Source organism: Dipodomys merriami, unplaced genomic scaffold (genome assembly GCF_024711535.1).
Source record: "Dipodomys merriami isolate MVZ:Mamm:240054 unplaced genomic scaffold, mDipMer1.0.p SCAF_40, whole genome shotgun sequence".
Lineage (NCBI taxonomy): Eukaryota > Metazoa > Chordata > Mammalia > Rodentia > Heteromyidae > Dipodomys > Dipodomys merriami.
In genome coordinates this window covers 5,256,150-5,269,703 of record NW_027205604.1, presented here as the reverse complement: position 1 = coordinate 5,269,703, position 13,554 = coordinate 5,256,150, and the positions used below count along the sequence as shown (strand labels likewise).

Genomic DNA, 13,554 nt, shown 5'->3' with positions numbered 1-13,554 from the left:
AGGACTGACCAATATTAATTAATAAATAAAAGAGTATGTACTCTTGTTCTTAGTCTCAGCTCACTCTCAAATTCCTAGGTCTTTTCTAAACAATCCCATGTTTATGTCATCATCACCATGACTTACTCTCTAATGATCATACCTGCATTTTACAAGAGCTAATTAGAAAGTGTCTGACTGCCTGGGAATTTTCTGACCATGGTAACACCCAAATGTAGACTATGTATCTGGGATGATAGTTCCAGGCAAATTCCCTTCTATCATTACAGCTGGGAAGTAGGAGCCCTAGACTCTTCTTTCCAACACTTCCACATGACTTCTGTGTGCTCCATTTCCCCAAAGACTTTAACTATCTTTCTCCACACTGGGCTCAGAACCTGAGTGCAGATACCACTGTCTAGATACAAGAATTCTGGAAGAAATCATGTGCCATAATTGAATTCTAGATTTAGTAATGGTAGTTAACCATTATCTACATCATTCTACTTTGAAAATTTATTTTCCTATGTGTTTCAATAGTCTTTATGCAATATTGTACTGTAGGTTTGGTTATAGTTATGTCCAGAGAGGCTGAATTATTCACCCAAAGTCAGACTACTGTGAAGGAACTGGCAGGGCGGTATTGGGGGTGGGGGAGAGCTCTGCATTTCATGTTCTCTCCACTGTACCTGTTCTCCTCTGTTTGTAGGAATTAGAATCTTTTCTGTCAAAGTGGTTGTTTGATGTAAGTCCTGTCATTTTAAGGGTAGCCTCCATCATACAAAGAGCTATTGTAACTAAACTACATCTTGTTATAAGGATTTTTTTTTAACCAGGCATGGGTTGCTCATCCTGTAATCCTGCCTACTCACAAGGGTGAGATCTGCACACTGCAGTTTGAAGCCAGCCTGGGCAGGAAAGTCTATGAGACTCTTAATCTCCAATGAACTATTCAGAAAAGGCTGGAAATGTGGCTCAAGTGGTAGAGTGCTAGCCTTGAGCAAAAGAAACTCAGGGACAGAGTCCAGGCCTAGAGTTCAAGCCCCAGGACTGGCAAAAAAGAATTGCTTTTCTAGGGGATGGAGGCATGGCTCAAGTGGTAGAGTACCAGCTGAGTCAGAATATTTTTCCAGATAAGTTTCTGTTTTGTTCAGGTATCCTTGTTTTGGTTGACTCCTTGGATAAACTAATAACTCCTTTCAAACTAGCCAATTATGTAAAATTGGGAAGCTAAGTTCTGACCAATCAGAATATGGAGCAGTAATGTGTTAGGAAGAAAACATGGGCAGACTGCCAACCAACATGCTTGCTTAATTGGCTTCTGTCAGTAACATGCCATTCTGCAGAAGTAAAGTCTTGCCTTGTCAAGTTCCTTTTGAGCTGGTGTCCTTATTCCTATGCCACACCTCAGTAATCAGAGACATTTCCAACATGGTTAGGGTAGACAGATCTGTGATTGGAGCTGGAACTTGAAGATGTGAGTAGAGTGAATTTTTCCATCATTCCTTGAAGCCACAGAACACAAGCAGCTGCCACTTTCTCCCATTTAATGTTAGTCCAGCTCACAGTATAATAACTGGGATTTCTCATATAGAAGTGGGAAGGCTGATAGTTGACTAGTGATCTCTAAGATCATTGTATGTGACTTTAAAAAAAGCAACTACTGTGAGGACAAAATTAACCCCTGTGTCAGGGTTTTTGTAAGGAACAAATGAGTTCATAGATAAAGGCCATAATTTCTGAAACTAGTAAAAACTCAAAAAATGCTAGCTTGGTAGAAGTGTCAGTATTTTTCTATTCTAGAGTTCAATTTTGTTGGTTCCAGGAACTTTAAAGTGCTTCCTTGTGAAGGTTAATTGGAAAGGACTAAGATATTGTGTTGAGAATGATTTTGAAGTATCTTATAGGCCCAGATGAAATTAATTAACATTCCTACATTATTTCCTTTTCAAGCCATAAGTCTATGGATCATTGTTTTCAGAACTGTGATTTGAACTCTGAACCTCATGGTAAGCAGGTGTTTTACTACTTGGGACACACCGTTGGCCAATTATGGCCTTTTCTCTAGAGCACTTTGCATGACTTTTGCAGTTCATGCAGTTGTGTCTTAGCTTTTCACTCTGTCCTGAGCTTTTGCTCAGATTCTTTTATGAGAAGCAGTCAAGCTCTGTTCCAACTAAATACACTTTCCAACACATAAGGGCACTGTCTGCTTGGGTAAGAACAAAGGATTTAATGAGTAGTAGCTGTGTGAGCTTACATTCTAATGAGAATGGTTAGCAGGCCAGGGATTAAAAATAACCACAGTTCAGCAGCCTTTGGTGAGCCAACACACGAGACATATATTTCTATATAAATCAAAGACATTCATTCTGAAGACTCTGGAAAAACTGCAACTTGAGATTCCCACAAATGTTTGGGAAATCCTTAGTCCTACCAAAGTGGCAGAGCATAATACAAGCAAGAATGCCAGTAAGAATGGGAGACAGATTCTGAGAATCAAAGTTTGGACTAGCCTTTCAAGAAGCTAACATTCTTTCTCACTAATCTAGCATTCAAGTGTTGGGGGAGATTATTTCTCATGAAGCCTACTGATTAAACATTTGCTGATCTCTCTCGGCAGAATTACAGAAATACAATAATTGTTATGAATGGTCTCTTGGAGCCAAGCTTATCAAAGATTCCATTCTGTGATCCACAGAGAATTCTAACAGTGCACTGTGTTTTTCTTCTGCTCCTACCAAATTTATCAATGTCTTGGGTCATTATTTGCCTGATCATAATAACATGCATCCATGAATATGTATCAGCTAAAATCCTGCAATTTTATGTGTTAATTTGCTCACATCTTTAGGTGTTTATGGCAATTAAAGAAGACCTTGATAAATTTAAAGTAAAAAAGCTTTGATATTATGACTGCCTATGCAGCAGAATTGCCTGCTCTAAGATAAATTATATTTTGTATATCTATGAACTCATTGATTGGTTTATTAGATATTTTCACATTTACTTAAATATTTTTCTTAGGAAATAAGTATTTTTCTTAGGAAATAAGTGGTCTATTCTTAGCTGCCTTACTTAGCTTTCTGGTGTTCTTTTCAGCTTATGAGTTTGCCCATCTTGGCTTTGTCTTCATCTTGGCTAATTTAAGAGTAGGTGTGCTGCCCCACTGATTTATGAAAGAGGTCTAGAAATTTATTTTTAGTGAACCAAGGCAGCTACAGAGAGCAGCTAAATTCTGTCATAGTCTCATTGAGCAAGAAAGAACTCAGGTTTTATAAGGCTCCATTGACATCAGAGGCCACCAGTGGCCAAAGGCTATGTCTTCCTGAAAAATAAAAGCTAAACATTCCTAAAGTCCTGTAGAACAAGGTGGTTAGTAGTTCCAGTGAGCCACCTTCCAATGACAGGAGGTGTCAGGGCAGGGATTTGAAGTTGGTCCATAAAAGATTGGTCATCTTGGGAACTGGATGTGCCAGGATGGAAGCGGTACTGATAGCCATTTAGTCATAGGCCATGATTCCAGCAAGGAATGGATCCGGAAGAAGTTTTTATTGGCTTTGAGACACAATTATTTTCATGATTTCTCATTATTCTTTTTGTTTTTCTGGGGGGGATGGACAATTTTACAAGAACCAGTTATATTTGGCCTATGTCAAAGACAAGACATATAGATTGGTTGTAAGAAAAATTGTGTGTATGGTTGTGTCACCCCATTGAGAACAAAAATCTCAATAGTCTGAATTGGTTATCTACATGACATTTAACAGATGAGCGTTTGGAAACATCTGGCAGGTTGGTTTACTTTTAAAACATTTTTTTATAAAGAGCTACATGATTGATTATATTTTTCCATTTTTATTCCAGTACTTTGGAATAAAACAGACAATTAAAGAGGCTCAACTGCAGGAGAGAACACATGATCATCTCAAGGTAGGAGATTGTCAAGTCTACTTTTTCATATCATTCCTGTCTATATGGTGGAGACCGTTTCTTCAAATCATTTTCATGATCTTTGATTCTTACCCTATTCCTTCCTCAGTGTATAGCTCAGGTCTAGCACATAGTAGATACTGAATTAACTCCTTAAAAATTAATGGATGCACGAATGAAGTAGGTTCATCTCCAATCCAAAGATTATGCCAAATAAACAGCTTTGTTTAGAAAAATAAGAGCTGGCGTTTATGCAGTGTTTATGGAGCCAGAACTGGATAAGATAATATATGCTTAGATTGTATAGATATATGCCTTTCAACACACAGGTGTTCTATTACATTTGCTTGTGAAGAAGAGCATTATCAGCTTGGTTACTTATTTTAGTAATCTCAAAAGAGGATAAATCAACTGTGAAAGAAGTAGAGGTGTGGCTCACGTGGTAGAGAACCAGCTTGCATGAAAAAGCCAAGCAAGAGTACAAAGCTCTGAGTTCAAATCCCAGTACCAGCACAGTAATAAACAAACAAACGAGGAAGATGCCCATAAAGAATTGAGGCTGGGACATAAACTTGATGAGGTTGAACATTTTGCCATCTCTCTGGGTTCTATGCAAAATTCTTGGACTTATTTGTAATAATCTATACAGTTTTGAAGAATCTCATCATTTTAAAGATTGATGAAAGGCAGAGTCCTTGCTCAGTGCCAGCAACAGAGAAAGAAAGGTACCCAATTTTAGAGGCAAGATGAATTGATTTCAGATCCTTGTCAAAGACTCTTAGCTTTAGAGAGTTAAAATTTTTTTTTTACTTATAGTCAAGGTTAAAGATCAGAATCAGCCTGAAAGCAGTGCAGCTGCAGTGTAGCCATGGGACATGTATGTGACAGTCCTATCCAGGATGTTTCTGTCATGGGAGACCAAGTATCACAGGTCAACTTTCATGGATCAGCCTGACTCTTACAAGCGAAGATGTTTCTTTCCTTCTGATTGCATAATTCAATGTAAATATACATTGGCTTAATGCTTAAAATGTAATAGCTTTTTCAAATCCTTCTTTGTCTTATTCAGTGATTAGAAAGTTAATAAACAACAGTCATCCAAATACAATTATGTCAGGTACCACGGGTATAGATAGTAATGAAGAGATAAAGCTAGTCCTTGGCCAGACGCTGGGAGTGCTACCCCTTCTGAGGGCCAGGACAATACCTTAGGAATGTGATCACAGGATCTGATATTGTCTTGTAAAATATGAAAACCAGCTATTTTAAAATTATTTTCTTGACCCCACTTAGGTGGTATTGGGGCTTGAACCAGGGCCCTCATGCTTGTTAGGCAAGTGTTCTACTACTTCCTTTGGCTTTAGTTATTTTTCAGATAGAATTTTTGCACTTTTTCCCAGCACAAGCTTGGACCTTAATTCTTCTACCTGTGCCTCTGATATAGCTGGGATTGCAGTCCCACTATGCCAGGTTTGTTCTTTGAGATAGCTTCTTGCTTTTTGCCTGGGCTGGATTCAAATCATAATCCTCCCAGGAGTTCAGCAAAGAATTCTGATGTCCTATCCCTTTGCATTAAGCATAGACTTTTTCTAAACAAAACAAACCACTATTCAACTATTTCAGTCTCCCAAGAAGCTGAGATTACAGGTACTGCACCTGACCTTGTATTGTTTTACTTAAAAACATTCCTACCTTGGCACTGTAGAAGCTGTAGGCACCACCACACTGTATCTGCTCCCATGATTATTGTCTTGGAAGACAAGTTGGCATTTAATTTGGAATTTTAAGAGGGAGGAGTTTGTGCCTGGGGGACTAGGAACTACAGTAGGGGGTTAAGTCATTTTGGGAGGTCAAGGAGAAGATTTGTATGAGCAACTGACATTTAAACTGAGTTCTAAAAAGTGGGTATGGCTTTGGGCTTTGGCTTTTTGCCTAGGGTGGAACTGCACTAACAGGTGGAGTGAGTCATGTGCCCAGACCCTGACCTGAGGTAGGAGGGTGCAGGGTTGGACTTATGTTCTGAAGTGGGTACTTCCCAGGGGCTGAGTAGGGAGGGGTCAGGATTAAAGGATGATAACAATGAGTTTAGCTGAACCTGAGATACATTTTGAACTTCAATTCAAGGACCTTGGCATATGGTTAAAAAGAATACCATTTGATTTTCAACACTCTGACTCTAGGGATGGAAAGTGGAGTTTTGTTTTACTTTTACCCTTTAGAAGAGTACCTGGAACATAGCTGTGGCTTGGTAAATAAGTAATAATAAGTGGTTTTGGTAAATAGACTTTGATATAGAAGTGGAAATAATGCTCTCAAAGGCCATACATCATGGCCAATGAGAGCCCCAAGGAGCCCCATCCTGAATTTGACACTGAATCAGAAGTGCAGGTAAGATCAAGGCTGTAGATTGCAAGCAGATGGCTTGGTGAGTGGAGGTTGTTTGTGGGTGAGGCCATGAGCCAGGACTTTCCTGGCATCCAGAATTCTTTCTCCATCACAAGCAATATCAGGCAGCAGCAGCAAGGAATCTGAGGGAGACTGGAAGAGGTCCCAACTCTTAAGAATCAACAGCTGGTAAGGATAATGTCAATGTCAATGTCAGTGTCAAAATCAGATGTACCCTTTAGTAGGATCCCAGATCAGAGATCATGGTATAAACAGGACAAGTTTGGTTAATATAGCAGACTATGGACATACAGCCACAGACTTCCTCGGGCAGTTGCCCTTTAGTATCTCATCAATCCCATTCCTGGTTTCACATCTGACTCCTGATCTTCACTATCATTTGCTTTCCTGATTCTTGTTCTTACCTTCCTTTTGCCCTAGACTGCACTCTATTGGGATGATCCAGATTAGTAGGGAAGCCTCTGATGTTCACATGACCTATCTATGCTCTGTCTGTGCAACTCTATAGATGTGGCAGACAGATGCCCCGCTGATAGGCAGCACAGGGTCTATAGACAGTGTGAGGACCTGTTGCCTAGCAAAAAAATGAGAAAAAAAAGAGAAGAGTTCCATAGTATTGTACTACTGAAAGCCAAGGCACTGGTCCTGGTTGATCAGGTAACAGGACAAAAATTCCTAGCAGAGTGTGTATATTACGAAGAAAAAATATCAAGTCTAGTTGAAAAGTAAATTTTTATGCTTAAAGATAAAAAATATACCTCAAAGGAGCTAATATAATATATGATTTTGGATGATGCTTGGTAAATAAGGAATATTTTCTGAATGACAATAGCATCAATCTGATTTCCTTAAATCAGTCCCAGGAAATGAATACAGATTCCAAAAACTATAAATTGTCCACAATCTCAGCACAAAATCTCAGCATTTTGGGTTAACCAAATTAAATTCTGCAGAAATCGGGAATAAGGCTTTTAACATTCTACTGTCTTTCAGCCTGGTAAATGGTTTGGGATTTTCTATTTCGAGAAGCATTTTACTTTGTGTTCCTGTCAAGTTGAGAGAGGGACTGGAAGTCAGAGGAAGGAGGAGGAGCTGAGATGGTGTCTGGAAAATGAGAGGAAGGAGGAAACCCAAAGAACACCAGGTGGAGGAGGGGAGCCGGGAAGGCAGAGCCAAGCAGCAGTGGCTGTCAGACCTGACCTACTTCCTCAAGCCCTGGGAGTTGTTCCTGTCTCTGCTTTGAGCAATTGTGACACTGCCTTTAGGCAGCTCTGTAGCCAAGCCATACTGAGTGATAGCTGTCCCTGCCATTTTCCTCAATGTCACTAGTAAAAGAGACAGTGTCACCCCCTTGGAGTATATATCCTCCACTTATGGATACATTGACACTTGGTTCCATCCTCACAGCTTCCAAAATTTGGTCACAGATGAGTCAAAATTGTGTCAACTTCTCCGGTCAGAGAAAGCATAGATGGAGGTATATAGAATTTATGATGTCCTTTCCATGTAGCAGTAAAATGACTTTCCTGCCATCAGGAGAAACATGTGCTCTGAATTATTTTAAAGCTGTAAAGACAGATCTGCAATGTGTGTCTGACAGTTCTCTGTTTTTATCAGTTCCATTCAGAATCCCAGCCATTCCTGGAAACGCTGGGGGAAGGGGAAAGAAGCAGAGAACAAATACAGGCTCAATTCCTCTGAGGGCTTACATAATTAGTCAGCATAAATTAAAGCCATAAACTCTACCATCCAAACACAATAGAACTGTCCACAGATTTCAGAATAGTTAGATTCCTATTTTGAGAGCTTGCTCAGTGCCAGAAACTTATTCTCAGCTAATTCAGGGGTTCTGCCCTCACGTTCCCTGGAGTGATGTCTCAGCATTTTGAGGAGGTGCTGACATGTTGGTGTGGGGAGAGAGCAGGGAGGGAGAGGCATTTGGTGCTCAGCATTACCTGATTCCAAACTTCAAAGTGAAGTGCTTCAGCTTATGGATACTCGACCCAACTCAATGGCCCTTTGAGCCATTCACCAAATCTTCCTGTTACCTTTGGTCAGTTTTCATCTCTTCAGCTCAACAAGGTGTGGGAGGCAATAGGGACTATTGACCCATCCTTCAGGGGACCTCGCTGTTTCCTTCAGTAGACTGGGTAGGGGCCGCTGGTGGTGTCCCTCCTCTTTCAGCTCCTCTCAGGTCATCATGCCTCAGTAAACTTACTCATCCTCACCGAGTTTTTGAGGCAGTAGTCACCATTTGCCAAGGAGAAAAGCCAAGTGCTTCCCAGAACCACACAGGACAAGTAGTGGAGCACAACCTGCTTTCCAATCCATGTGACCCCTTCTTTGTAGCAACCACCCATCCAACTTGGGCCTCCATTTCTCATAAGCCTCTGGTGATGATCAGAAGATAACGTCTGTTCTCTCCATGTGTTATCTGTGTACGGACCCAGACAGCCCCTAATAGGCTGTATGGCTTCTCTAGGGCAAAAATCACTCACATTTCTCTATCTCCCATCCACGATCACCAGTTTGCCCTCAGGATTTTTATTTTGATCTATGATTGATTATAATAAAAAAGAAAAATTAGTAAATGGATGAGTACTCCCCCCCCCCGTCACTATGTGTCTATTTGTGCAGTTGTGCTGCGATCAAGGTAGTTAGATTTATGTGGATTGGGCATCATGCAGATTGGGCAGTGATCTGGCAAGCTTACTCTCTGATTCTTCCTACAAACGCCACTACCCTATCTCCCCACACCTTGCCTTTCTGGTTTCCCAGGTTTCTGGCTCTGAGATTGGATGTCAATTGTAGGGCTCCATTTTTACAATGACAAGATGAGCCATTTGGACCTTTGCTTATCGCATTGACTGTGGGATCCCTCATTGCCCATTTGTAAGACTGGATCTCAACTGTGAGTGTTACTTTGTCACTCATAGCACCTGAGCCTGGAACAGAGTGCCTGTGCCCGCATCAGCCTCTCCTGTTCTCACTGGCTAGGAGATCATTCTTCTCTCCATCATCTTGCAGGGACAGAAGGATTGTTATGGTGAGGGTACCTGGCTCTGAAAAAATACCTAATTTCTAGTCTGACCAGATAAGCACAGATAAATCAATTTAAAAAAATCTAAGATGAAAATCTGTAGCAAAAAGGAGAAAATGATATATTTTCTTATGTGTTCTATGACAGCTAGCTAATAGCACAAGGATAATTCCCACAGAGTTGTCAGGTTTATTGGTGGTTTTAAGGGACAGAAATTCAGTTCTAATTAATTTAAGCAAAAGAAGAGAACTAACGTTCTTACATAACTGAGAAATCTAGGCCTTCAGGCACAGCAGGATCCAGGTCTTGTCCATCTCCTTCTAAGCAGCTAATGCTTTGTCTCTTTGATTTGGCACTCAATGACTCCTGGCTTAGGTGGATGTTTTTCTCAGAAGTTCAGAAGCAGAAAAATCCTTTCTCTCTCAACATCCAATATAGTTGCAGAAAAACAAACAACCCCTCCCCACTATAAAACTCTCTGTATAGTTTTGTTAAGGGTGAGTCTATGTCTGGTCTCCTGAGAACCAGTGACCTTCCCTGTGATTACTGACTTAGGATCCTGTGACCAGAAGGCTTTGCCACACACTCCCTCACTCAGGGAAAGCAGATTCCAAAGTGGACCAATGTAAGGAAGGTCAAAATATTCAACAAATGCCCTGTGTTTGGCAACTCAGTTTATGAATTCATGGGGTATTTGAGAATGGCACTTCCAGCATTGTGTAGTCTGCAACTCGAAAAACATACCACAGAGACGCTGCAAAGAAAGGAATTATATTAGCAACTTTATTAAATTGTCACATAAATTATACAATTTTCTTGAAAAAATTAAGTTGAAGGCTTACTTGTTTATGTATCTGTAGATTAAAATTCAAACTAGCAGCAGTAGACTTGGGGTCTAACTTGGACCTGCATATTCTCATATGTAATGCATATATGCATATAGGGTATCAGATTGATTCTCTGCAAAGCAGCCTTCTGATTCCAAGGATAAAAATTATATAAGCACCAGAATCCAAAGGCTTTTTAAAATTTCAAACAGCTCTTAACATTTTGACAAGTTAAGCACAAATGAGTCATAAATGTACAGATTAAATTTCCCTTGGAATACAGATGGGTTTAAACTAGAGAAGAAAAAGTGGTCGACCAAACACATGCTTAGTATGCTGAGTCAACAACTTTCAAGACCTAGCCTACTGTTTGAAAACTATAAGTACACCGTAATAAAACCACAAATGTGACTATTTCCATATTCCAGAGTCTGCCTCCATTTCGGAGGGAAAAAACATTTAATAAGAATGTTTAAAAAGGAAGTCTCTTCCTCTAATTAGTGGTTATTCTGAGCTGGCATTGTATGCCTTGTTCCTTGAGTTTCTCTATTTCATCTTTTATAGTTAAATGAAAACATGAACTGACTGACTAGGACCATGCCTTTGAACACAGATCATAGCACTTACAGAACAGGAGCACTTGTTACTTGGGTCACTGAGTGAAAACCATTGACAAGAAACACTTCTAGAAGTTGAGAAAAATAAATTGACCAGCTACATATTTCAGATTCTTTAATAATGTGATGCAGCTGTGCCTGAATGTATTGAGAAAGCCATTAGTAGGGTTAAAAAAAAAAGAATTCATGATAGATACCTGGTGCTAGTGTCTCACACCTGTAATCCTAGATACTCAGGAGGCTGAGATCTGAGGTTTGCAGTTTGAAGCCAGCCTGTGCAGGAAAGTCTCTGAGATTCTTATCTCAATAAACAACTCAGAAAAGGCCAGAAGTAGTGCTAGCCTTGAACAAAGCAAGCTCAGAGACAGAGCCTAGGCTCAGAGTTTAAGCCTCGAGACTGAGGTACTGAGTCCCTGAAGTAGAAAGAGCTGTGTGTTTCTGGAAGATTCTCATTGGATAAAAAGGAAAGGTATTTATCAACGAATTGTTGACCTGGGGCAAAATGAAGGATTGAAATCTCAAAGGAACAGACAAGAGACAACCAGGGAAGTGACTAGGCCAAGAGTAATGTTGCTCAAGGAATACAACTAAAGAAAGACATGTTGTGCCCAGGTGGCAGGACCCCCATCAAGAAGACCACCGAGAGTCAGACTTTACAGCTGTTTTAAGGATTTATTTAGACGGGCTGCAGCTCGGGCCTCATCCTACACTCCAACACAGTGGAGCCTAGGAGGAGAGCCCCTAGATAAAGATTTTCAGGGCTTATAAAGGTACACACCAACCAGGTGTTTGGATTACCACCACGTGTTGCTCTGCTAGACAGAATTTGCTGATCTTAAGCAACAAGTGGTCACTGATCAAAACTTTAACCCTTCAGACATTAAACCAAAACCCCCTTTTCTTGGTGGTAGACAGAATTTTTCAGTGATGGAGTATAATCTAATTAAGGTATAAATAAGAACAGGCAAGTCTGTCTTTGTATTAGCAGAGAAAAAAAAAAAAGAAATATTGAGACTAAATGCCTACCTGAGAAGGATTTGAGGGACAGGATCTATACTTAATGACTTCAACCTTACTCACTTAAAATTTTCAGGATCACTTTGGAGATCAGGCTGACTCCTCTTTACATTTCCCAAGCAACCATCCACTTGGAGTCTTGTGATTTTGATTGTGCCTATTTGAGGTAGAAATAGATTTTAAAAAGAAATGAAATAGAATTCACTCCAAACAAATAACAAGCAAACATCCATTTTGGACTACTATAAGATAACCTAAAGATATTGTTTATTTCTAGATTTTGGTTCAGAAAGGTAAAATCTCACTAACTATATTCCTTTTCTTTTCTTTCCTTGCCTTTCTTTTTCCTTTGCCTTACCTCATTTCCTTTCCTTCTGATTTTCCTTTTGTTTCCCTCTTCTCTCCTTCATTAAAAAAGTTCTCCTTTCCTCTCACCTTCCTTTCCCCTCCCCTCTCTTCCTTTTGTCATAAAATTGTTATAAAAAAAACTCAGTGGTAAAAAATCATCTACCTTTGCTTGGCCTTGTTCCTTGAATTCTTAGAACTGCCATGAAGAATACAGAACTGTGCTATTAAATAGTGTGTAACTAAAGGAGATGGAGTTTGTAATACATAAAGGAACCATTGTAAAAAAACATATCTAATTGTAATCTTGAAGCAGGCAAATAGCTCCATTTTTTTGGATTTTTTGAATACATTGAAGATGCCCTTGAAAGGAATCCACTTGCTCAGATAGCCAGACAGCCACATGTAGGCTCAGGAAATACTTACCTTTAAAATATTTGAGCAAAACTCAATTGAAACCCTTTGGTAGAATAAACAGAACCTTTGCCATATATGAGACCTGATAGAGCTAAATTTAAATCTCACTTTATTACCCACTAACTCTGAGGTATCTAGAAATTCAGTTGCTTCATCTGTAAAAAAGAACAATAATGATATTGGAAGACCAGTATTGAAAGAGCTATTCTAAATAAATTGGCAACTACTGGACAGGCACTCAGCAAAGGCTGGGTTTCTGTCCCTCTTCTTCTCGTCCAAGTTTTTTCACTTGTAGAAAGTATTTTTCTTGTTCAGTGTGCTGGTCAACTCTCTGTCAATGTAAAAAAATACCCATGAGAATCGACCTAAGAGGATGAAAGCATATTGTGGCTCATAGTTTGGGGAGTTTCAGTGAACTCTTGGTGGCTTTGTTGCCCAGGGCCTGTGGCACTTACATGATTGTAGAAGTACATTAAAGAAGGGATTGATCAGGAACCAGCAACAGGGATATCCTTTCCAAAGGCATACTCCCAGTGACCAAATCCCTTCCAGTAGGCCCCGCCTACTCATGCTCCCACCACCTTTAACGATGCCATGGACCAGGAACAAAATCTTTAACACACGGCCTCTAGGGAACATTTAAAATTCAAAGTTTTAGGGCCCAAAGTGGCTCAGGATAGTGACTGCCTATCAAGTATGAGGTCTTGAGTTCAAACCCTAGTGCCACAATAAATAAATAAGTACCTAACTAACTAACTAAATAAATAATAAGAGCCAAACCTTGGGCAGCTAGTGTTTTCTAAAAGCTCAAATATTCACCCAGGTTCTGTGAATATAAAAGGACTTCTCCAAACAACCATTTAACAAGCTGCTCCACAAAAGCATCTAAAACAGAGGATTTATTTCTTTTAAAGAGCGCAAGGATTTAGCAACAGAAGTGTTTTCCAGCAATGGTTTAAAAATGGTTAGGAGG

General features: G+C 39.8%; 1 long non-coding RNA gene across 2 annotated transcripts in view; it reads left to right on the top strand.

Moving 5' to 3' along the window:
* LOC138806473 (uncharacterized) overlaps positions 1-13,554 on the top strand; it is a 50,410-nt gene that overhangs the window by 22,738 nt on the left and 14,118 nt on the right. For both annotated transcript variants that reach the window (XR_011365895.1, XR_011365894.1), the window contains exon 3: positions 3,847-3,912. This is a non-coding gene — a long non-coding RNA (uncharacterized lncRNA). The remainder of the gene's footprint in view (positions 1-3,846; positions 3,913-13,554) is intronic.